The sequence below is a fragment of the Cryptotermes secundus genome, unplaced genomic scaffold (assembly GCF_002891405.2).
Source record: "Cryptotermes secundus unplaced genomic scaffold, Csec_1.0 scaffold9, whole genome shotgun sequence".
NCBI lineage: Eukaryota > Metazoa > Arthropoda > Insecta > Blattodea > Kalotermitidae > Cryptotermes > Cryptotermes secundus.
Window position 1 is genome coordinate 371,161 of NW_019725413.1, and position 23,114 is coordinate 394,274.

General features: G+C 40.0%; 2 long non-coding RNA genes across 4 annotated transcripts in view; one reads left to right on the plus strand and one right to left on the minus strand.

The window, feature by feature from the left end:
- The window catches only part of LOC111863297, a 13,221-nt gene extending 6,376 nt beyond the window's left edge, over positions 1-6,845 (plus strand). For all 3 annotated transcript variants that reach the window (XR_002842571.2, XR_004512886.1, XR_004512887.1), the window contains exons 5-6: positions 5,283-5,363; positions 6,759-6,845. This is a non-coding gene — a long non-coding RNA (uncharacterized LOC111863297). The remainder of the gene's footprint in view (positions 1-5,282; positions 5,364-6,758) is intronic.
- Positions 6,612-20,504, minus strand: LOC111863298. Its single transcript, XR_002842572.2, has 6 exons — positions 20,371-20,504; positions 14,751-14,882; positions 13,355-13,525; positions 11,220-11,372; positions 8,809-8,948; positions 6,612-7,205 (listed from the first exon to the last, which is right to left on the minus strand). It is a non-coding gene; the product is annotated as an uncharacterized LOC111863298 (long non-coding RNA).
- Between the last annotated feature and the right edge of the window lie 2,610 nt (positions 20,505-23,114).

Consider the following 23,114-nt stretch of genomic DNA (forward strand, 5'->3'; position numbering starts at 1 on the left):
ATTTATTAGGCATTAAGTTAAGTGCTGCGTTCTCCGATTTAATTATTTAAATAGCCGCCGGCATTGGAGTGGAAAAACGGTTTAAACGCCCCCGGTACTGAAGGGTTAAAGAGTACTATTTGACCAAGTGCACAGTGCAGTAGATACCTCAGAAAATTCTGCTACCTGAAGATGGCCCCCTGTAGCTGAAACATGTAGCAAAAACACTGAATGTACTACGTATATTTTAACAACATTTGAAACATTTAATGAACATTTTAGTGAATTAAATGTGATTTAGTGTCATTAAAAATTTAAATTATTGGTATTATAGGCAGAAAACAAGTTTACAAAGGAGAACAGTTGTGCAGTAATGATTTTCGGCAAGCCCCAGTCCACTAAATTGAAATACACGAAGTACAGAAGAATAATATGGCAGGCTCTGTTATCCAGTATGTACGGGAAACGGGGGTGTGCCAGTTGCATGAGGAAAACACAAGATTCAGTTTTCTTGCAATTTTCACCCTTTTTCAGTCCTTTAATATTTACATTTTCACATTAGTTCGTGTGTGGGTGACAACTTAGGAGACAGAGCGAATTGATGGGTGGTGAACGATTTTGTATATATTGTTCTGCACTCACAAATACTATTAATCTGCATGCATCAGTATGATTGTAATGGCCCATACATGAGGGAGAACTACTATGTTGTGGGTGAATATAGGCATGTCCCAGCTTTGTTCTTGAAACAACGTATATAAAAGGTAAATTCTATTTTAAAATTATTCAGGTGGGAGTTCTGGATGCTTGGGGACTGGATAACAGGAGTTTACTGGACACTGTTTATATTGGGCTTTGACTGGGACCAGGAAAATATATTCTAATATGGGATTTGTATGGGTCAGGTTCTGTCATGACAGTGGGGAAATAAATATATAAGTTAAATTTAGTGGAAGTACAGGTCAGATGGGACAGAGGTGGCACCGAATCAGCAGGTGAATATAGACATTTTTCTATGAAAAGAGGAATGAGAATCATGAATTAGGTACAGGTTTTTTCAAACATAAGAGAATCAGATCAGTAGTTAAGAGGGTAGAGTTTATTAGTGATAGGATGTCGTACATAATGATAAGAGGTCGCTGGTGTGATATTGTTTTGAACATTCATGACCCAGCAGAGTATAAAATTAATGACGTGAACAACAGCTTCTATGAGGAATCAAAATGTGTATTCAATAAATTCCCTAAATACCATATGAACATTTTGTTGGGAGATTTTAATGCTGAAGTAGGTAGGGAAGACATTTTCAAACCGGATATTGGGAATTAGAGTTGCACGGAATTAGTAATAATGGACTAATAAACTTTGCACATCCAAAAATCTGACTGTCGAAAGTACAATGTTCCCACATCATAACATTGATAAATTTACTTGGACATCTCCTGAAGGAAAGAGTCACAATGCAATTGACCATATTTTGATAGATAGGGGACTGCATTCAAGTGTACTTGATGTCTGATTGTTCAGGACAGCAGATTGTGATACTGGTCATTATCTGGTGGTGGCAAAAGTTAAGGAGAGACTAGCAGTGAGTAAGCAAACAGTGCATAGATTTCATACGGAGAGGTTCTATCTCAGGAAATTAAAGTAGTATCTTGTTGAAATATCAGGTAGGTTCACAGCTTTGGAAAACTTGGACAATGACTTTGATATTAATTAAGCTTGGGAAACTATTAGAGAGAATATCAAAATTTCAGCAGAAGAGAGTTATTATGAATTGAAGAAGCATAAGACATGGTTACAGGTTCAAAGTGAAATAAATGGGGATAATCTGAACAATACAAGACATGAAGCCAGCAGGCACTTTAGGAACAAAAAGAGCGAATGTATGAAAGACAGAATTGATGAGCTTGCAATGAACAGTAAGCACAAGAACATTAGAGACCTGTAAAAGGTAAAGTTGTCCCTGTGCTTAACTAATTAAGCACTACACCATGGAGGCATATGGGAGAGTCCATATATAAATCCACATTTTCTTGACCCCAGCACTAGTTGGAGGTGAGAGGTCAGCTTTACCCCTGGGGAAAGCGCCCCCAGTACCCATTGGCAAGGAGGTTGGTTGGACCCCAGAGCTAGTATGGATGACATGGAGGAAAAATTCTTGACCCTACTGGGACTTGAACTCTGACCCCTAGGTTGTCCAACCCATATCTGGTCGCTGTGCTTGCGCCTATTAGAGACCTGTATGGTGTTGAGAATCGTTGACTCAGCGCCACGCAAATCATGCACCACCCAGTGTATACAAACAGAAGCCTGTGGGGGGGGGGGGCAGACAGAAACTGAGGACCAATAGGGGAGTTTGTGTGGCAGTGTGTGTGTGACAAGCAGTGTACTGTGAGTGCAGAGAGAAGAAAGTTTTGTGTTCAGAGTGGGCAGTGTGCGCCAACAGAAGATAGTGGTTAACCCGGATGGAGAGACAGACAGTTCTACATTCTAGTGAGAATGATAACACTAAAAGAGCGACATTGAAACATCTTGTCCAATATTTATGTTATAGTTACATGAGATAGTAATAAGGTGATGTCGCAAACTTACCCCCTCGAGGTCTTGTTCACGACATAGAGGAATAAATGAATTTAAGAGGGGTTACCAACACAGAGGATGAGAATGGTGATCTGCTTGCAGATTTACACAACATTTTGAATAAATGGCAGAACTACTCTCAGTTACTGAATATTCACAGGGTCAGTGATGTTAGGCAGACAGAAATCCATACAGCTGAGCCATTAGTGCCTGATCCTAGTCCTTTTGAGGGTGAAATTGCTATTGCAAAGTTGAAAGGGTGTATAAATTGCTAGGTAGCAATCAAATTCTGGCAGGACTGATTCGGGCAGGATGTGAAACATTATGGTCTGAGTTCCGTAAATTCATTCTATTTGGAATCGGGAGTCTATTGTATCAACTCACAAGAAGGCTGATAAGACTGACTATAGTAATTATTGTGGGATATCACTGCTATCAGCTTCATACAAAATTTTATCCAATATCCTTCTCTCAAGGTTAATTCAATATATAGATGAAATTATTGGGGATCATCAGTGTGGGTTTCATGTAACAGATCAAATCAACTATTGATCAGATTTTTTCACTTGTCAGATGCTAAAGAAAAAATGGGAGTACAGTGAGACAGTCCATCAGCTATAGGCTTCAAAAAAGCCTATGTTTCAGTTAGGAGGGAAGTATTGTACAATATTCTCTTAGTTTTGGGTACCCATAAAACTGGTTAGACTGATTAAAATGCCTTTAAACGAAACATATATTAAAGTCCATGTAGGTAAACATTTGTCTCTTATTTTCCTATCCAAAATGATCTAAAACAAGGAGATGCTTTATCACCACTGCTTTTCAACTTTGCTTTAGAATGTACTATTAGGAAGGTCCAGGAAAACCAGGTGGGGGGGGGGGTCATTTAAATGGGACACATCAGCTGCTGGTGTGTGCTGATGATGTGAATCTGCTGGGAGTTAACATTGATACCATAAAGAAAAATACAAACATTTCAGTTGACATTAGTAAGGAGATTGGTCTAGACATAAATGCAGAAAAAACTAAGTCTATGTTGCTGTCTCCATCACCAGAATGCAGGGCAAAATCATGATATAAAGGCAGGTAACAGATGTTTTGAAAATGTGGCACAGTTAAAATATTTGGGAACAGTAGTAACAAATCAAAATTTGATTTAGGAGGAAATTAAGAGGCAGAATTTGGGTAATGCTTGCTACCATTCAGTCTAGAACCTTTTGTCTTCCCACCTGCTGTCTAAAAAGGTAAAAATTAAAATATACAGAACTGTAATTTTGCCAGTGGTTCTGTATGGGTGTGAACACTGAGGTGTTCGAGAACAGGGTGTTGAGGAGAATAATTGGACCGAAGAGAAATGAAGTGATGGGAGATGGAAGAAAGCTGCATAATGAGGAGCCTCGTAACTTGTATTCTTCTCCAAGTATAATTGGAAGGATCAAGTCAAGGAGGATGAGGTGGGCAGGGCATGTAGCACAGTTGGGGGCAAAGACGAATGTATATACAATATTGATGGGAAATCCAGAAGGAAAGAGACCACTAGGAAGACCAAGATATAGGTGGGTGAATGATATTAAAATTATATTAGAGAGATAGAATGGGGTAATATGGTCTGGCCTGATCTGACTATGGCTAGGGACCAGTGGAGGGGCCTTGTGAACATGGTAGTGAAACTTTGGGTTCCATAAAATACTGGGAAGTTCTTGAATAGCTGAACAACTGGCAGCTTCTCAAGAAGGGCTCAGCTCCATGAAGTTAGTTATGGGAATAGAATAGAATGTATAAGGGGTAGGCCTTCTCAGCCCTTGCACCGCGACCTTAGGTCTATTGTGCTTCCCCTTTTTTAATTATTCCCTCAGCAACCCCGCGCTTCGGATGAAGCGCAGGATTTTGGACGTGGGGGTGTCAAAATAGTCACCTGGTTCCATAAAGTACTGATGTAATCTTAAATAAGCTAGAGCCTCACATTTACACAGGACATGAGTGGCTGTTTCATTTTCTATCTGACACCTCTCACAGGTGGGACTGTCACTCAGTCCCAGTTTGAACAGGTGTCCTTTGAGGTGACAGTGCCTACCACCCATCGTAGCTGGTTCCTGTTGAGCTTCAACAGTTCCTTCGCTCTTTTAGCAGAAGGTCCTTGTATGAGTCCCTTTGATTGCCTGTTTGGCAACTCCTAGAGAGATGCCACAGCCTGGTTCAGGTCCTATGAACGGATGTTCAGCTCCAATTTTAGCTAATTGGTCTGCTGCTTCATTTCCAGCAATACCCTCATGCCCCGGCACCCATATCAGTTGTACCCTGTTATGTTTGGCCAGTTCCATGAGGGTTTGGTGGCAATCCCAGACCAATTTTGAATTGATCTGGTGTTTGTCAAGTGCTTTAATTGCAGCTTGGCTGTCAGATAGAATGTATTTCTATAGTTCCTATCTAAATTCTCCATAATACATGTTTTAATGGCATATACTTCTGCCTGGAATACTGTCGTGTACCGCCCAAGGCGGAAACTAAGTTTCCTCCTTGTGCCATGGCAGTACACACTAGCTCCAGTGCCCTTATTTGTCTTGGAACCATCTGTATACCAGATCAGTCCCCCTTTTTCTGTCAGGCTGAAACCCGTCTTCCCTAGTTATGGGACTTTGCTGTATGTGTGCTTACTGGGCCACACTGGTCAGCCTATGTTTCATTCTGACATCACAGGCATGTACTTGACTTGTTCACAGATTGACTGCAGACACAGTGAATACATGACGACGAACTGGGGGCCTCTAGGATTCCTGGATGCAAGTTTGTACAGAATTATGGTATGAAATTAATCTGAATATTAAACACTAATTGTACTTGTTGCCTAATATTTAAATCATTTCGGAACATTTGTGTTCAGATATTCTGTGGCTGTGCTCTAACGATGTTACTAAAACAGGTTACATTTTTTTTAGAAAGGACTGGCCTTTATGTAGACTATAGTGGATTTTTATATTTTTTTAATGCTTTGTTCAACAATGTGATTAGCTCCGACAGTATAGTTTCACCATGCAAGTTGGCTCAGGCAGAATCACTTCACTCGTATTCAGTAATTCTAATTTTCAGCGTTTTTTTCCTCAGTCGCGCCAGGTTAAAGCCAGGATGGTCCCTCAAAATGGGCTAGTCACTTGCTTTTGCATGTTTTTCACCCTTAGATGCTAGGGACACATGTAGTAGCACTGTGCTACAATCCAGAATGTCATAGGTTCGATTCTCAATGAGATCACTGGATTTTTTCAATTTACCTAATTCTTCCAGCTGCACTAGGGCCTGGAGCCTTTAACACCTTCTTAACTGAATAGGCTGGGATAGATAATGTGCGGGCTAAGAGTTGAACCTAGGCCCTTTTGAATGGGAAGCAGGCATAGTGTAACCCATACTTACACATTTGGTCAGGAGTAAACACTGATATGCACAAATCTACCTCAGAGATAGAGAGAGGACAGCATGTCATAAAGATGAAATCTGTCAGGAGAGCTGAATGAAAAGTTGTGTATTGTTGTTGCCTAAACTATACTGTACATTATAATTATTTCGCTCATTTGTTTGGCATATATTTAATTTTGGACTAAAGTACAGATTAAAAAAATTGTTAAACGCCATGTGAAATGGGCGTGTCCTATGGCTGGAAGCTACGGAAATAAGTTCTCTGCATTATGATGCATGCACGTCTGAGGAGAAATCTCTCAGTATAGCCAGTAAGTAAATTTTGGCTTACATTAAATGCTAGAAGCATTTCAGTGTTCGAAAACCATCATATCTGCCATGCAGAAGACAGAGAATTGCTGGGTTTTTGGACCTTTAAGTTTTGGAAACCGGATCTGTTTAGCTCTTTCTAAGAGGCCCAATTGAGTAGATGTCTTCCTTCCTCGCCTGAAGACAGAAACATCGTGTTTTCTATTTCCTAGAATTCCAGATGATGGAAAAAGTCCAAAAACCCAGTAATTCTGTTATCCACCATTGTCAGAACCCTTTAAAATCTGCAGTACAGAAGCTTGGGATTTGTTCTTGTAAATGAAGACAAAATGTGTATTATTAATGTTTTTATTTTTGTGTTAAGGAGTGTATCCCCCATCTTGAGGGTTCTGTACTCAGTGAGTGCAGGTCACTCAAGATGGGGGATACAAGTTGCTGCTAAAAATATATTATTCTAATTTTGTTTTGTCTCTTTGCAGGTTGGGGAGAGCACAGTGGGAAGTACGGACAGCTACGCATTGGAGAGGATATGTGCAGAGGCGCAATGAAAAATGGCACGTTTCGAGATAGTGCGCACACTGGACTTCAAATTTCAACAGCAGCATATTGAACAAATATGCAGTAAGTTCTCTTTGACTTCCTCCTTGCATGTGTAATTAAAGGAATACATTTTGGAATTACAAAGTTGTGATATATTTACATGAATTCTTTGCTTCAACACATTGTGTATACACAAATCAAAGAGAAATTAACAGTTATAATTTAGTGTAGCAATTGTTTGTGAATAAAGTGGTTATGTTGATTTGTTTTATTGCTGATGAGAGTTGAAGTTCTTGTTGCGCACTATCTCGAAACGCACCATTTTTTGCTGGCACCCAGTACATATCCTCTGCAGCATCGATGCTCTAATAATTCTCATAGTCCTCCTGCAAATAAAAACAAAAATCTGTTAATATTCATTATCTGAAAAAAAAAAAATCAATACAGCTGGTTTTGAACCGGAAACCTTGTGAACACTGGGCTGCTGTGCTAACCTCTAGACCAGCAGGGCAGCTCATCAGTCAGTGTTGTTACGAGCCATACTTAAATTGTGGTTCTCTTTTAGCAGCAGGAGCCACATGGGCTTCGTTGCCTAGCGGTTCGTAAGTACCAGCTCTTTTCCAAGTCATCCTGTTTTCTTCTTTGTGGATTATCTCTGCTTTATCCCATTGTATTCTGTGGTCTGCACAGAATACAACAGGATAAAGCAGAGACAATCCACAAAGAAGAAAACAGCATCACTATGGAAACAGAGTTGGACTATCTCTGCTTTACCCCGCAGAATACAGTGGGATAAAGCGGAGATGATCCACAAAGAAGAAAACAGGACATAGCCAAGGCCATGTGGCTCCCTCTACTACAGCAGAACCACAATTCAAGTACGGGCTCTAATAACACTGACTACTGAGACCGGTTGGCATAGAGGTTAACACTGCAGCCCAGTGTTCACAAGGTTTCAGGTTCAAAACCATCTGTATTGACATCAAAACAAGAATAAATTTGTCAATGAGAATGTCAGAAGATAACAATAGTTTTAATTACTGCATAAATGAAAGCAACAAACTTATTTTAATTACCTAAATTCTAGGACAAAACTGAAGTCTTCACCTATCTCCTGTAACCTGTTCAGAGCCCCCATTGCTAAACTGAACTCCATATCCTATCATCATCCAGCACATCCACAAAGACAAGGCAAGACAGATCTACTACTGGCACACTATGAATTGAAAACCACATCTCTGATATATGGTACTGTACTGCCTCCATCTTCAGCATGAAAGATGGAGGCCATGTACGTTCTTAAAATGTCACTCACTAAGCCTTTTCCAGGCTACAGCTTAACACATACAGTGAAATGCTGCACTTAGCAAGTATTTTCTTCTGGTCATAACCAAATCCCAATAACACCACTGCATCACCCTCCGATGTTAGTGAATTTCAGTTTACTGTTCTTGTGGTCTGGCTCTGCCAGAAACTGTTCCTGGACAACCCATGTCATTGTCATGGAAATTTGATACTGTGTAAAAAAAAATTGTCTCATATTAAACCTTACAAGATTTCTTGATATGATTTTTCTGGTGAAAACCTTGATTTAATGTAAGAAAAGCCATTCCCCAGACATTCATTAAATCAGGATTTCACTGTATGAACAGAAGTAAAGGAAAATACAACTGTGCACTATCAAGACATGGTGTCAGCCAAATCTCCCCACTGCTCTCATCTTGCCTTTCTTTATGTGCAATTGTCCTAACATCTTTTCCCCCTGTAGTCATCACTGTCCTCGAGGTACAGTGCTACTACTCTCTTTGAAAACATCTGTGAAGCAGCAGCACCAGGATCCCACAAAGGCCCCACCCAATGCTACTAACTAGCTCAGATTCCTACATGGACCTCTTTGGGTCCCTACTGCAGAGGTGCTCAGACTTTACAGGAAGCCCTCTGCCATGTTGATCTGATCAGATATCTTGCAGTAATCTCTGGGGTTCTCACCTATGATGATGATGTGACATATGTTTAGTACTGGGGCTCCTCTGTAACAGTATTCAGTTCAAGCGATGAATGGTACCTGCTCACTCTCAGACCAATGACAGCCATCACTGGGAACAGCTCTTTCTTCACAGATGCCACGTCTGTCAATAAAGAGTGACAATTATATAATGCCTTACAGTTTCCAAATCCTATTAGTATTACTTACTCATGGAGCTGAGCCCTTCTGGAGGAGCTGCCAATTCTGCAGCTACTCAAGAATTTTCCAGCATTTTATGGAACCCAAAGGTTCATTACCATGTTCACATGAGCCCTCCACTGGTCCCTATCCTAAGCCAGATCTATCCAATCCATCCTCTCTCTCTAAGATCCATTCTAATATTATCCACCCACCTACACCTTGGTCTACCCTGTGGTATCTTTCCTATATCCTATATGCATTCGTCTCCCTCATTCATGCTACATGACCTGCCCACTTCCTCCTTGACTTGATCATTCTAATTATACTTGGAGAAGAGTACAAGTTATGAAGCTCCTCATTATGCAGTTTTCTCTAATCTCCTGTCACTTCATCTCTCTTCGGTCCAAATATTCTCAACACCCTGTTCTCAAACACCCTCAGTCTATGTTCCTCCCTTAATGTCAGAGATGAAGTTTCACACCCATACAGAACCACAGGCAAAATTATAGTTTTGTATATTCTAATTTTTATGTTTTTGGACAACACACGAGAAGACATAAGGTTCTGGACTGAATGACAGCAAGCATTACCCGAGTTCAATCACCTCTTAATTTCCTCTTGAATCAGGTTTCGATCTGTTATCATTCCCAAATATCTGAACTGTGCCACATTTTCAAAGCATCTGTTTCCTATCTTTATGTCATGATTTTGCCCTGCATTTTGGTGATGAGACAGTAACATATACTTAGTTTTCTCTGTGTTTACTTCTAGACCAACCTCTTTACTTGCATCAATTAAAGTTTGTGTGTTTTTATTTCTGGTGTCTACATTATCACCGAGTAGATTCACATCATCAGCGGAGACCAACAGCTGATGTGTCCCATTTAGTTTCATTAGTATTACTGTTCGTGATAATTTGTGAATGCTCTATAACCATCAGCATGACTTAAAGTAATGAATGGTGTTCCTGCTTCTAAGCACTCCATGAAAACATATGGGCACAAATGATGTAAATTGCACACATTTTGAACTGAGCTGTTTCATCTGACTATATCAACTTCAGGATGAACTGTCAAACATGCCATAATTAGCATCTGATTTGACACGTACATTAACTCCTCATGGATGATGTGCATTGGGGAGAATGTGCCAGGCAGCTGGGCCTCTGTTCAATTACTACATCCTTCATCACTGATGCCTTTCCAAGGGTCCGTAAACAAATGACTATGCAACACCTTACAAACTCAATACATATACAGTGGAATCCCCTATTTACCATTCCTTGCTTTAAGGATTTACTTCATAGGAGTTTCACTGTAATGATGTTAATAAAGAAAACTATAATTTTGCCTGAGGTTTATATGGCTATGAAACTTATATTAAGGGAAGAAAATAGGCTGAGAGAGTTTGGCCCCAGAATAAAGTGATGAAGCTGGAGAAAACTGCATAAGGAGCTTCATAATATGTATTCACTCCCAGATATAATTAGGCCAATGAAATGAGGTGGGTGTATAATATTTGTTGGACAGAAGCGAAATGCATACAAAGTTTTGTTCTGAAAACTAAAAAAGGTCACTTGGGAGAGCCAGGTATAGGGAAGAGGATAATGCCACAATACTTCCAATATAAAATGTACATTTTACAAATGTTTTCCCATTGAAAAATTGAGATGCATCTTATATTTGAGGTAATACAGCAATAAAAATGGATTCATCTAGCTCAGAACAGAAACCAGTGGCAGGGTATTTGTACATGGTAATGAACTTTCGGTTTCATAAAATATAGGGAATTTCCTGATTAATCAAGGAGCTATTTATCAGTTTCTCAAGAACAACTCTACTTCATGCCGTATGTTGATGGTGTGATAAAAGGTAAAGGTAAAGCTATCCCTGTAACAGGCCATGGAGGCCCATACACTTGTGAGATGTCAAGGCTCCCACATTTTCTAGACAGTCTGCTCAAAGATGGCAGTAAGATTGTCAGCCTTATGTGCCAGCTGCTCTTTACTCCCCAGGAAGATTCCTAGTGCTCATTTCTGTTAGAGGCTGAGTTGACCCCAGAGCCATAGCGTGGCTGGAAGTATTAAGTCATCAGAAATTTAACCTGCGACCTTCCAGCTTCTAGCATAGTGCCTCAACCAACTACACTATTGCATGCCCCAGTGGTGTGGTGGGTTTGTGATTTTGCATTTCCAAACAGCGTTCTCATAATTAACACTTAAAATGACACAAACCTTTAATAAAAGAAATTCTTCCAAGTGTTCCTGTGCAGTGGGGAAGAGGAACTTTATAGGTAGCTCCTTCCTTGATCTGAAGCTGAAGGACTCATCAGTGTCAGAGGCTGAGTCAACTCCAGGGCAATGGTGCAGCTGGAAGGATTAGGTGAACTGAAAAAAAAATCCGGCAACCTCATTGGAAATCAAACCTGTGACCTTCCGGCTTGTAGCATAGTGCTTCAACCAACTACGCTACTGCATGCCCCTAACAAAAAACATAATAACTGCTCCCATGGCAATTTGTCGTGAAGTGCAACTTGTGAGAATACAGTGCTACAAGCTCTGATTTTTCTTTAGCTTCTTATTTAATGACACTGAATATCAAGACTATATAGTGTCACATGACAGAATGATTACTGAATATGCAGCAGTTGGTAGAATGAGAAATGGCAGGGAAAACTGAAGTAGTCTGAGAGAACCCACACCAGTGCCACTTTGTCCACTACAAATCTCACATGATCTGACCGAATCAAATCCAGGTAACCACAGCGAGAAGCCACTAACTAACCATCTATGTTGTGGCACAGCCTGGAAGTACTGATAGATATGTTCACAATATAAATTCAGATAGTTAGAATTAATGCATTTTCAGTTCAGTTCAGTGTGAAATAAATATAATTTTCCACAATTAAAATATAGAATTTATCTATAAATGTAGAGTTGAATTATTTCAACTGTAAAAAATGTGACCCTTAAATAGAGGCCTGCCTTCAGAACTAGAAAATTCCCTATAGACATAAGAACCCTTTGGCAAAACTTGAAGTTCCCACAACAATAAGAAGAGTAACATTTTCTAATGTTTACAAACACCCAAAAGCAACACACTGCCTCCACCTTCCTTCTGCTTGCTACTAGCTTCTTTGCTTGGCATACTTTTTGACCATGAAGATGGAGGCAGTATGTTCCTCTGAAACTTCAGTAAATTCCACCAGATTACATGGTGCCAGGTCCCAAAAGATAGTACTCTTCAATAGAAATATATGAAGGAGGTGCAAAGAGATGAATATTTTATCGCATTTCTAAATTGTGACACATTTTTGAGAACTTACATACATACTGCTTCCACCTTCAGGGTCAATCATGAAGATGATGTCAGCATACACCTCAAAAACATCAACATTTCCCACATAAAATAAAGTGTAACAACCCAAGAATAGAATTAACATGAATAATTAAGTATCCAAACAGGCTCTGGGGCTCACCCAGCCTCCTATCCAATGGGTACAAGAGGTTCTTTCATCAGAGGCAAAACAGCCAGGGCATGAAGCTGACCACTCACTTCTATTTAGTGCAGAGGTCAATTATGGTGCAGCTATACTTCCACTCCCCGATGTCTTTGTGGCATAATGCTTAATTGATTAAGCACAAGGCCAGCTTTACCTTTAATTAACCAATGTGAAAGTCTAAAATTAGTAAACCTTACACCGGCTACCAGAAACATTTTAACTCATTGCACTGTGTGTAACCTAAAGCTGACTTGATTATATGAGTACTTTAAAAATAAACATGAACTGTATATTATGGTCAAGTGACTGGCACTCCTGCTTCATATCCTGCAGACGTGAATTCAAGCCTCAGCTGAGAGACACTACCCTGAGGTTGTCCAATTTCCTCTATTCCCCATAGCACACGATGGACAGCACTGAAAAATCAGCCATAACTACCTAATTTTCATCCGCCATTCAAGCCACCATTATCATATGATGTTCCATTTCTGTAAGTAAAAAAGTAAAGTAAAGCTATTCCTGTAACAGGCCATGGAGGCCCACATGGTTGAGGTTCCCACATTTTCTAGACAATCGGCTCATAGATGGCAGCAAGATTGTCAGCCCTATGCGCCGGCCGCCCTATACCCCCCAAGAATATTCCTGGTAATCATTTCTGATAGAGGCTGAGTCGACCCCAGGGCCATAGTGCGGCCAGAACGATTAGGTCAATTGAAAAAAATCAAATTACCTCATCGGGACTTGAACCCGTGACCTGCCGGCTTGTAGCATAGTGCCTCAACCAACTATGCTACCGTGTACCCCTGTTCTATTTCTGTGAAGTTGTTAAAACATTGTTGAACAGTCTAATAATCAAATCAGTATTACCTTCAGTGCAGCAACTGCTCATACTTCCTCTGCAGCTGGATGTGTGGATGGCCTGCTGCTGCCTTACTCTGAAGCTGAAGAGGTCTTAACTGATTCGTATGCAGTGTGACAGACCTCATGGGGTGACTGTTCACCTGTCATGGCAGTTTCTTCATTGGCATCTCTCCAGGACTGATAGACAACAAAGTTTCAATTACAAGCCTCAGACAACTGACAATTTTAATCCACTGACTACAGTGTTTTGCTATGTACATGGCAACACATTAACTTCTTGAAATGTAACATCAGTTATAACTCACAGTACTGAAGGGTCATGGTACATAACACTGAGGTAGATTCAATTTCAATTTAAAACTGGAACTGATATAATTAAGAATATCATGTACAGATGGCAGCACCAGTCAAAGCTGGGTGCTTTTTAGAGATCCTAAACAAAATACATGTTTACCATTAAATGATAAGTTACTAAACTTTAACCAAATGGTGCAGGGATAGTACAAGCTTTGCAATAACAGAATCCATCTTGACATTATTTGGCTCCGTATTGTGTTCGGGAGAGAGGGCTTCATGGGGTTGACATCAAAGCCATTTAAGTGTTATCAAATTGGCATACAAATTCAAGATGGTCCTCTGAGCTTGAACTTCTCAGCAACAAACCACATAATAACTTTTTTCCTGGTCCCAGACAAAGCACAACATAAACACATTACTTTCCTATGTTTAATGTATTTAAATTTACTGAATAACCTACAATGAGTGTCAGAAATTTCTGACCTTCCAGAACTCACACCACAACATAGTTGGACAGTGGCCAAAACAACAATCAGTGTTTACACCCTGCATAACCATAATTTTTGGTGGGCGATGTCACACTTATGTCATTTCCCATTACTTCCATTTAGGAACAATCTCAATTCAATGCAAGAAAAGCCATTTACCCAGAGATTAATCAAGTATGAGTTCCACTGTATGATCATACTGTTGCCAGACATCACAACATGAAGTCCAGGTTAGTTCCAGTAACTTCCAGACATCACAACATGAACAATCTCAATTCAATGCAAGAAAAGCCATTTACCCAGAGATTAATCAAGTATGAGTTCCACTGTATGATCATACTGTTGCCAGACATCACAACATGAGGTCCAGGTTAGTTCCAGTAACCTATATCAGATTATTTCATGACTTAATTTCTTTCAATTGTTATATTTGGTGCTATTTAATAATGTTACTCTTTTTGCCATTGTGTTATTTACCAAAATAGTGATATTCTATCACTCATGACAGGGGATCACATACTGTACCAAGAACCTTTTCCTCTATCATTCTGAAAATAAATAAAAAAAAAGTATGACCTTCCATCCATATGATGACATGTATTCTATGCAATGCTTACCTTTCAAACAAAGGCTTCACATAATGGTGCACAGCTGATGGGGGCGGACGGAGAGGAAGCTACTACGGGCCACTGCTAACTCAGAAACTCGACACTGAGAACAGCAATTTCTTCCCCGATATACCTCCAGGGCTGTCAGCAAATAATAATGATGACATAAAACCATACACAATCATAAATTATAATCCATTTGCTGCCCTTTGTTCAGGGAACAAATAAACACATTAAATGCACTTCCTTTCTGGAGGTATATTATGGAATCAGTATGAAAATTCAAGTAGGGTGTAATTCTGAATTTCCAAAAAAACACAAACCTACCCTATAAGAGCAGGCTGGCATGATGCATATCTTTACAAGGGAATCAGTAAACAGGCCACAAATGGAAGAAGCTGTAATGGATGTAACATATTTTGTTATGTGTATCACTGAGCAACAGCACAGTCCAGGTAGCAGATGTGCATGTGCATGTTCAGAGGCTGGTTTCAGTAATCAAAATGGTCACCGTGCTTGAGAAGCATCCTACTGAAGAAGAGCGTTCTGTTGTACCTTTTTTGTGAGCAAAAGGACTCTATGCAAAGGTTATTCCTAAAGAATTTTTTCCTGTTTACAGTGGGAAGTGTCTGTCACATAAAACGGTTCACTACTCTCTCACAATACTCTCAGTGATGTTAAAAATTGTAGATGATGCCTGACCACGAGGATAACAATAGACAATGCAGCAACTGCACTATGGTGTTCCCACAGCATAATGCATGATCATTTTAAGTTCTGAGAAGTGTGCTCATGGTGGGTGCCAAAAGAACTTAAGGATCAAGAAAAATGAACCGAATGGGTGTCCTTGCAACATCTCTTACGGTATGCAGATAAAGGATAATATGTGCTTAACAGGATTGTTACTGGGGAAAATCATAGGTGTATCACTACCAATCCAAATCAAAGTGTGCTTCAATGCGAAGGAAACATCCCAGTTCACCTTCAGCCAAAAAGATTAAGGTAACGCCATGAGGTGGGATGGGAAGGTTATGCTTACTGTGTTTTGGGATTCTCAGGCAGTACTGCTAGCCCATTTTCAGAATACATGGTGAAAATGTGAAGTTCTGCTGAAGATTAGGGATGAAATTCACAGAAAACATTCAGGCCAACTGGCAACAGGGGTACTGATTCATCATGACAATGCCAGATCCCACACAGCATGAGCAACCTAAAACTAATTCAAGAAATACAGTGGAAACCTCCTGAACATCCACCTCACAGTCCGGACTTGGCCTCTAGTGACTTCCACCTGTCTGGTCCCCTAATAACCACCTTGGTGGCAAACATTCTGCTGATGACAAAGAGGTTAAAATGGAGGCACGGAAATGGCTGAGACAACATTCAGGTGGGGAGGGGGGGGGCAACGCACTGGTAAAGCGATGGGACAAGTGTATCAGTGTTGGTGGAGGATATGTCAAGATATTTTTTTTTCAGGTTCAAATATCATAAGTTTTACATCTCATTTGTGATCTATTTACTGACTCTTGTACATGGGCTCCCCATATATGGTACATACTGATGGGACGGTTGACTTTCTGGGTGCTCCTTTCTTGTCCAAATCTGATGTAACTTCCATTATTTGGAACAACAGTTTCTTCACTGATGCCTATATAGGCTTTTCAACAGACAGTAACAATTACATGAATGTAAACTCTAATACAACTGGTTACTATCTGCTTACTGCATACAAGACAAACCATACATAGCATGTAACATGAAAAGTACTTTTACTATTCTTCGTTCTCAATTTATAAGCTTATGTACTTTTGAATGATATGATGACTGGTTAAAAGTGAACTGAAAGGACATGGAAAGAAGTCGTCAAGGGGAGATCTGAAGTTACTATCATGGCACTGCCTGTGGGACTGAGGGGGGGAAAAATGGAAAAATCTCAGACTGCACTGGTCTCTGAATAGATATTTTAACCTGGGATGTACTGAATATGGATCAAGATTAGTACACATTCAACCACAACATTCAGCTCCAAAATGTATCAAAATTAATGTGGCCACTTATTCATAAAAAGAAACATACTGTACATATGTATAAGAAAAGGAAAAGACAGACCAGGATTTTCTGAACATCCTTTGAAGAGAGGATAAAATGACAATTTACTCTAAATCTCATTAGTCAGACTTCTCTCATCTTGACCCAACTGTCTGACTGACTGTCTTCATAGTAGATGATGGCTCTATAGCCAAGATAGTGTGACCACTATCAGCAGAGAATGAATGAAAGTAGAGGGCCGTGTGCTTAAAGGATGCCTACTGACATTCATTTTCATGTCAAATCTGTTAACAGAATGAATTTGGAAATGTTACATATATCCATTTTCCTTCATTAAATTTTGCATCAATTATTCTTTTAAGACAGGTTTCAATATAGGGTCAACACATTAAGGCAGGGCAAATCACAAGATGAAAATTCTTAGGCGCAGAAGTGGTCATAATCAGTACCAAGTGATGAGTATTCACTCCAAACAATGTCACCTCATGAATTTTATCTTTCTGTACTTAACAGTGTGTACTTTAACCAATACCACTGCAATGGCTAAGCCATGGACTATGAGATCACTGGAGAAATGAGTATAAAACCTCAAGGAAAAATCCCCATTGGAGACTTGGGCATTGATGGGCACATAATATCAAAATGGACCTTCAAGAAGTCAGATGTAAATGTGATGACTACACTGAACTGATCCAGGACAGAATCCAATGATGATATTTTAAGAATATAGTTATGTTTGGATTCTATAAGAATGAAATCAAGCTCTAACAAGCTTAATGACCACCAAGTTTTCAAGTTCATACTGAACACCAGACTAAGTTCTGATTACTGTGTCATGGCTTAAGTCATTACCCGTCTCTCTTTATGAGGGTAATTTTTTAATCACTTTGATCACCTGTAAATGCCCCTTTCGGAGCATTTTCCTTAGAAATAAGGCCAGATTTGGTTAGCTTATGAGGATATTAAAGGGCGAGTTACCTCCAAAAGTTTTCTAAAATATTGACTCTAGTTGCCACTCCACCAGCAAACACATATAATACTGAAGAGCTGGCTTCAAATTATACTGGCAATAGCTATAGATCTACCAACAAAATGGGCGCGAGTAACTGTGACCTTATGATACAGGTAGTCATGATGCCATCCTCAATGACGATGGCCGAACTACGGGTGTCTTTGGTGGGGATGCATCATGGACCAGGTATGCATTGGGACACAGCTTTGAGACACCTCCTTGTGGTCCCGCTAGGCAACAACAGTCTCGGGGTCTGGATTAGTATGACCTACCAGGACTGGCAACTAAGTTCCCATAAAGGGCAATGGCATTATGACCGGAGCCTCTCATGAAGCGGCATGACTCTTGGGTATCACTACGGTCTACCCAGGACGAATGCGGGAGAGCACTCGTATGGGGGTAGCTTCAGCTACCTGATCTGTCTCCCTAGAGTAACGATAAGGTGCTGCAAGCCTTCAGGCTCAACACACTAAAATGGTTTCACCATGTTATATTTTAGTGTCCTGTTGCACTGATTTAAGTCCATGATTTATTTCACCGTCTTTTAGTGCATACACTTATCTACCTCACTCCTTTCTCCCGCACTACATGTTTCGGCACAAAAGTGTCATCTTCAGGTGCTTATTCGATTAACGTTAAACTAGTTCACTGCATGCCTTGTCTTCATATTGGTTTCACCAACCCATGTGGAGGGGTGGTAATGGGGGAGCTTATAGGCCAGCCCCAGGGGGCAACTCTCTCATGCACGTTTCCCTGGTCACAACCTCATGTCTAGCTGGTATCACACTCCTATTGATCATCTGGGATACCCCTCTCCCCCCGAACAGGCACTCTAGGTCCTGGAGGCTTGTGAGGGTCTTATTCATAACAGGACCAAACCACCTAAGCCAAGGTGTGAGGCATCGTGCTGAGGGCTGCATGGCACTGGGGTGGTAATTAGCCAGTGTCTTGAACGATCCCCTCGTGGCACTAGGCAGCACCCCGTTGTATTTATGCCTTCCACCTGTATGGCGTGCTGCGGGTGGTGACCTTTTAAATCCCTATGACTCGTGGGACCAAAGGACCTTAAACAGAAGATGGACCCCTCCCCAAGGGGATCCCTACGAGAAATGCTTCAGCAGAAGGCTGGAAGCTCTGGTGAACCATAAGGGGCCCAACTGCAACCAGCGAACCTGCTGTTGAAATTTCAGCCAAAGGCAGGGATGAACCAGTGGTTCAAAACCTGCCTGAGGTAAAACCAGAAACTACTCTCTTGGGAGTCAGTAGTACTGACATACCACTGCGGGGGCTAGTACTTCTAGCACATTGCAGCAGGAGAAGGACTGGGACACCTAGTCTCTGGAGTACGTGGACTCCACCTAGTGAAGAAGGCATTATCTGGATGCACAAGACAGAAATTAAAAAAGGCAAGAGTTGGGACAAGCAAAGCAGGAACTGGGGGCAGTCAACAACCAGGAAAATTAGGCGCGCCCAAACAGCAAGAAACCCCCACTGAAACCCCTAAGAGGCCAAGGTTGGAGGGCAGTACCCCTACGGAAATGGCCAGAGCTCTGAAAAGGCCCAGGGACTTACAAGGAGGCTCTGACCAATATAAAGGTAGCTATCTTCAAGGAAACATATCCTGAGGATAAGCTTACTGAAGAAGACTCCATTCTGGAAGCATTGGGGGAGGTGTTACGCAGGGGTCATTCCATGTGAAATCATCCAGAAAGGTCGCTCACAATTTAAAAAAAAAATAATAAAAATTTGTACACTTATTTCTACATATTTTCACACCTCAAAAAAATGTTTAAAAAATTGTGATCTGCTCGGTTCTCCCGGTACAGCTGTTTTTATAATGCGAAAAAACGAGTTTTCGGCTCAAATGGAGGTTTGCGTTATCTTCTGTATCTCGATAACTATTGAAGCTAGGGACTCCAATGAAAAACCAATTTGTTCCTCATGATATGGACAACAAATCATATCATTACAAGATTTTACTCAACTCACTTTCATTAGGTGTAATTAAGCTTGAAGCTTACCTATCGATTTAGGGAAAAACGCTATTTTTGACCTTCAGAAACCAATGGGAGGGGGAAAGTATCAGATTTGTGGTTTCTACCCTTTGTTGTTTCCTATATGGGGAATATAGTCACGTAGGTTGAACCCCGCACCAAGTTTCCAGATTTTTCCGGGAGTTTTCAAACTTTGCTCTGGGCCCCAAATCGGCTAATCCAAGGTAACACAATAAACCCAATAAATCATTGAAGGTCGCAGTGCGGGGGCCGGTTTTTATGGCCCACCCCTTACATACCAACAAAGTGTATGCCACTACAGTGCAAAGTCATATTAATTAGTTTATGGACATTATTATTCGGAAAATACGCAAGTGTATCATTGCACACGTGCCAAGACTAAAAATGACTAACCTGCACTAAATCTGTCGAGCTTCGTCCTCTCCTTAACCACGTGGCAATGATCCCGAAAATCACCATACCAGCTACTTTATAATCATTTCTTTCAACAGAAATACACTTAATTGAAGGCCTTTAAAACATGTGTCCATATAATACTATCATTCACACTTACCTGCAAAATGTTATTTCTACACCTTTTCAGCCTATTATTGCCATTACTTTTAAATTTTATTAATTAAACGCATAACAGACATCACTAACATCCACTAGCCTTTATATCTCAAAATGGCCACAACGTACAATTTTCCTATTGGTTGAAAGCGTTGAGTTTACCACAGAGCGCCACAGAGTACTTAAATACCTACCATGGTTCACATGAAACGGTTAACCTAACCAAAGGGAACAGGTTTCGCCTCTGAAATTATCGTGGATGAAGTGTCGTTACGGTCGTTACTTAGAAAAACACGTAGTAAGCAACGAGGCAATGCCCATACAAAATATTTTGAAAGGGTAATATCAACAAATGGTGGAGGAGAGCAATGCATATAGGATATTGGTGGGAAAGCCAGAAGGAAAGAGGCCACTGGGATGACCAAGGTGTAGGTGGATCTTAGAGAGATAGAATGGGATGGTATGGATTTGATTAATCTGGCTCAGGATAGGGACCAGTGGAGGGCTCTTGTGAACACAGTAATGAACCTTTGGGTTCCATAAAATGCTGGGAAATTCTTGAGTAGCTGCAGATTTGGCTTCTCCTCAAAAAGGGCTCAGCTCTATAAGTAATATCCACTGGCTTAAAATCGAGGTTTATTTCCTACAGCTATACCTCTGCTCCACCCATACGCCTTCATGAAATAATAATTATATAATTTGCCATTGGGACATTACATTTACTGTATTTTCTAGGTCAGTTTTGTAAATTTATTTTATATGGAAATAAATGGTCTCTTGACACTATAACTTACAATGTCAACACTGGCACAAAAAGTCAGATACTATTGCTTTTTTTAACAATATCCCATCCCCCTCTCAAATTAAATATGGATACCAGTTCTGTCAAGATTTCATGGACCAGTGTTACAGTTGGGCAAGCAAAAGCTTCCCAGTTTTGAGTAAATATGCATTGCTAGAGGTGCAACTGTGTTCTATTTATATGCATATAAACTTAAAAAAATGTAAATTTGTCAGAAAATATAGGAGATACAATGCATTTCAAATAACCTAATATACTAGTGTTTTCTGGTAGTCATGTTACATCTAAAGATGCATTCCCAATTTCATCTACAGTAATAATTGAAACTGAAATGGCTGAACAAATTTTCATAAAATTAATATTAACAGCAGAATCTTATGGGTTGTAATGCCATATAATTTTATAGAAGTTCACCAACGTTTCACTTCCTTATTTAGGGTCATGGAGACGCTCATTTCTGGAGAGAGAATGTAATTTTGTGGATAGGTACCAAAGTTTCTGAGGAACTTACCAAATCATTTTCAGGCTGGAAGTGTGCATACCTTTGTGAACTTAGTAAGTCAAGTGTTCTTTTGAACACTAAGTACTTAACATTAATCAGTATTATTTACTGCAGATCAGTCATGAATAGGTATAGCTCAGTCTGTATTGTGAATGGGTAACAAGAGTAAATTCTTGTCGAACATTTCTCTCCTCACTACCACTGCATGCAGATGCAGGTAAACTCAACTGAGAGTCACCTCCATTTAGGTTCAAGATTAAGAACGTGGGGACCTTGAAGTCCACCTCCCTATAACCATCATGGCATGGTGCTTGGACATAACAGCAACCTTAACTTTACCTTTGGATATTATCTTGATGAGTAGTGATGAGCAGCACCTTTTGGATCCATGCTTACTGTTGATGATGTCCTGCCTCTTCCAGTTTGTGGTATGTGCTCTGCATTATTAAATGCCCCGAAACATGCGACAATCCCTCCACAAAATTACTACCATTTTAAACATAAAAAACTAGTTTTATGGAAAGCCAAACATGCATCAAGACAAAAAAAATGTAAGTAAATATCAACATATGAATTATAACATCATGAAAAGTCAGTGTATTGCTCCACAAATACATAACAAGGGTAGTTAGAAGAGTAATTGGACTAGAGACTGTCCGCACGTTATATTATGCTCGTTTCCAATCTTTGTTATCATACGGACTGATATTTTGGGGCAACTCGGTAAATGCAAAATTGATCTTTAAATTACAGAAGAGAGCTATAAGAGCTATGACCCAGGTCCCAAAAACTAGTTGTAAACAAATTTTCAAATCATTACATATATTACCTCTACCATCTTTGTACATATACGAAACTCTAATATACATAAAATCCAATTTGAATGATTTCACAACCAACTCAGGATTACACTCATACAACACGAGGAAAAAAGGAAAAAAAGATGACTTGCACATCATCCCATGTAATACAAGTCTACACAAGGACTACTTTAACAATGTAGGATTTTGACTGCTAAATCATCTGCCACGATATATTAAAGTAATACCGGTACTATACAAGTTCAAAAACGCTTTGAAAACTTACCTACGTGATCATAGTTTTATAAAGCGGATGAGTTTCTCTCGTGTGAGACAAACACTAATCAATTATAATCACATAATTCATGAATAATTGGTTTTGGGAATCCCTACTGCACAGTTTTCCTTTCTTTCTTCCAGCAACAAAGATAACACAGTCGGAGATGTACCTGAATGGGCTACCCTGGAGAGATTGCAGATGCCAAGAAGCTGCACCCTGAACAGATGTAATGAGATATTGCAGTGTAGAGTCTACAGTGAAACGTTATACTAGTGCTATCACCAAATTCACCAATATTATCCATAGCTTAATCGGTTAGTTGCTGGCTTCCCACTGCTGTGGTCTAGTCAAGTGGGATTTG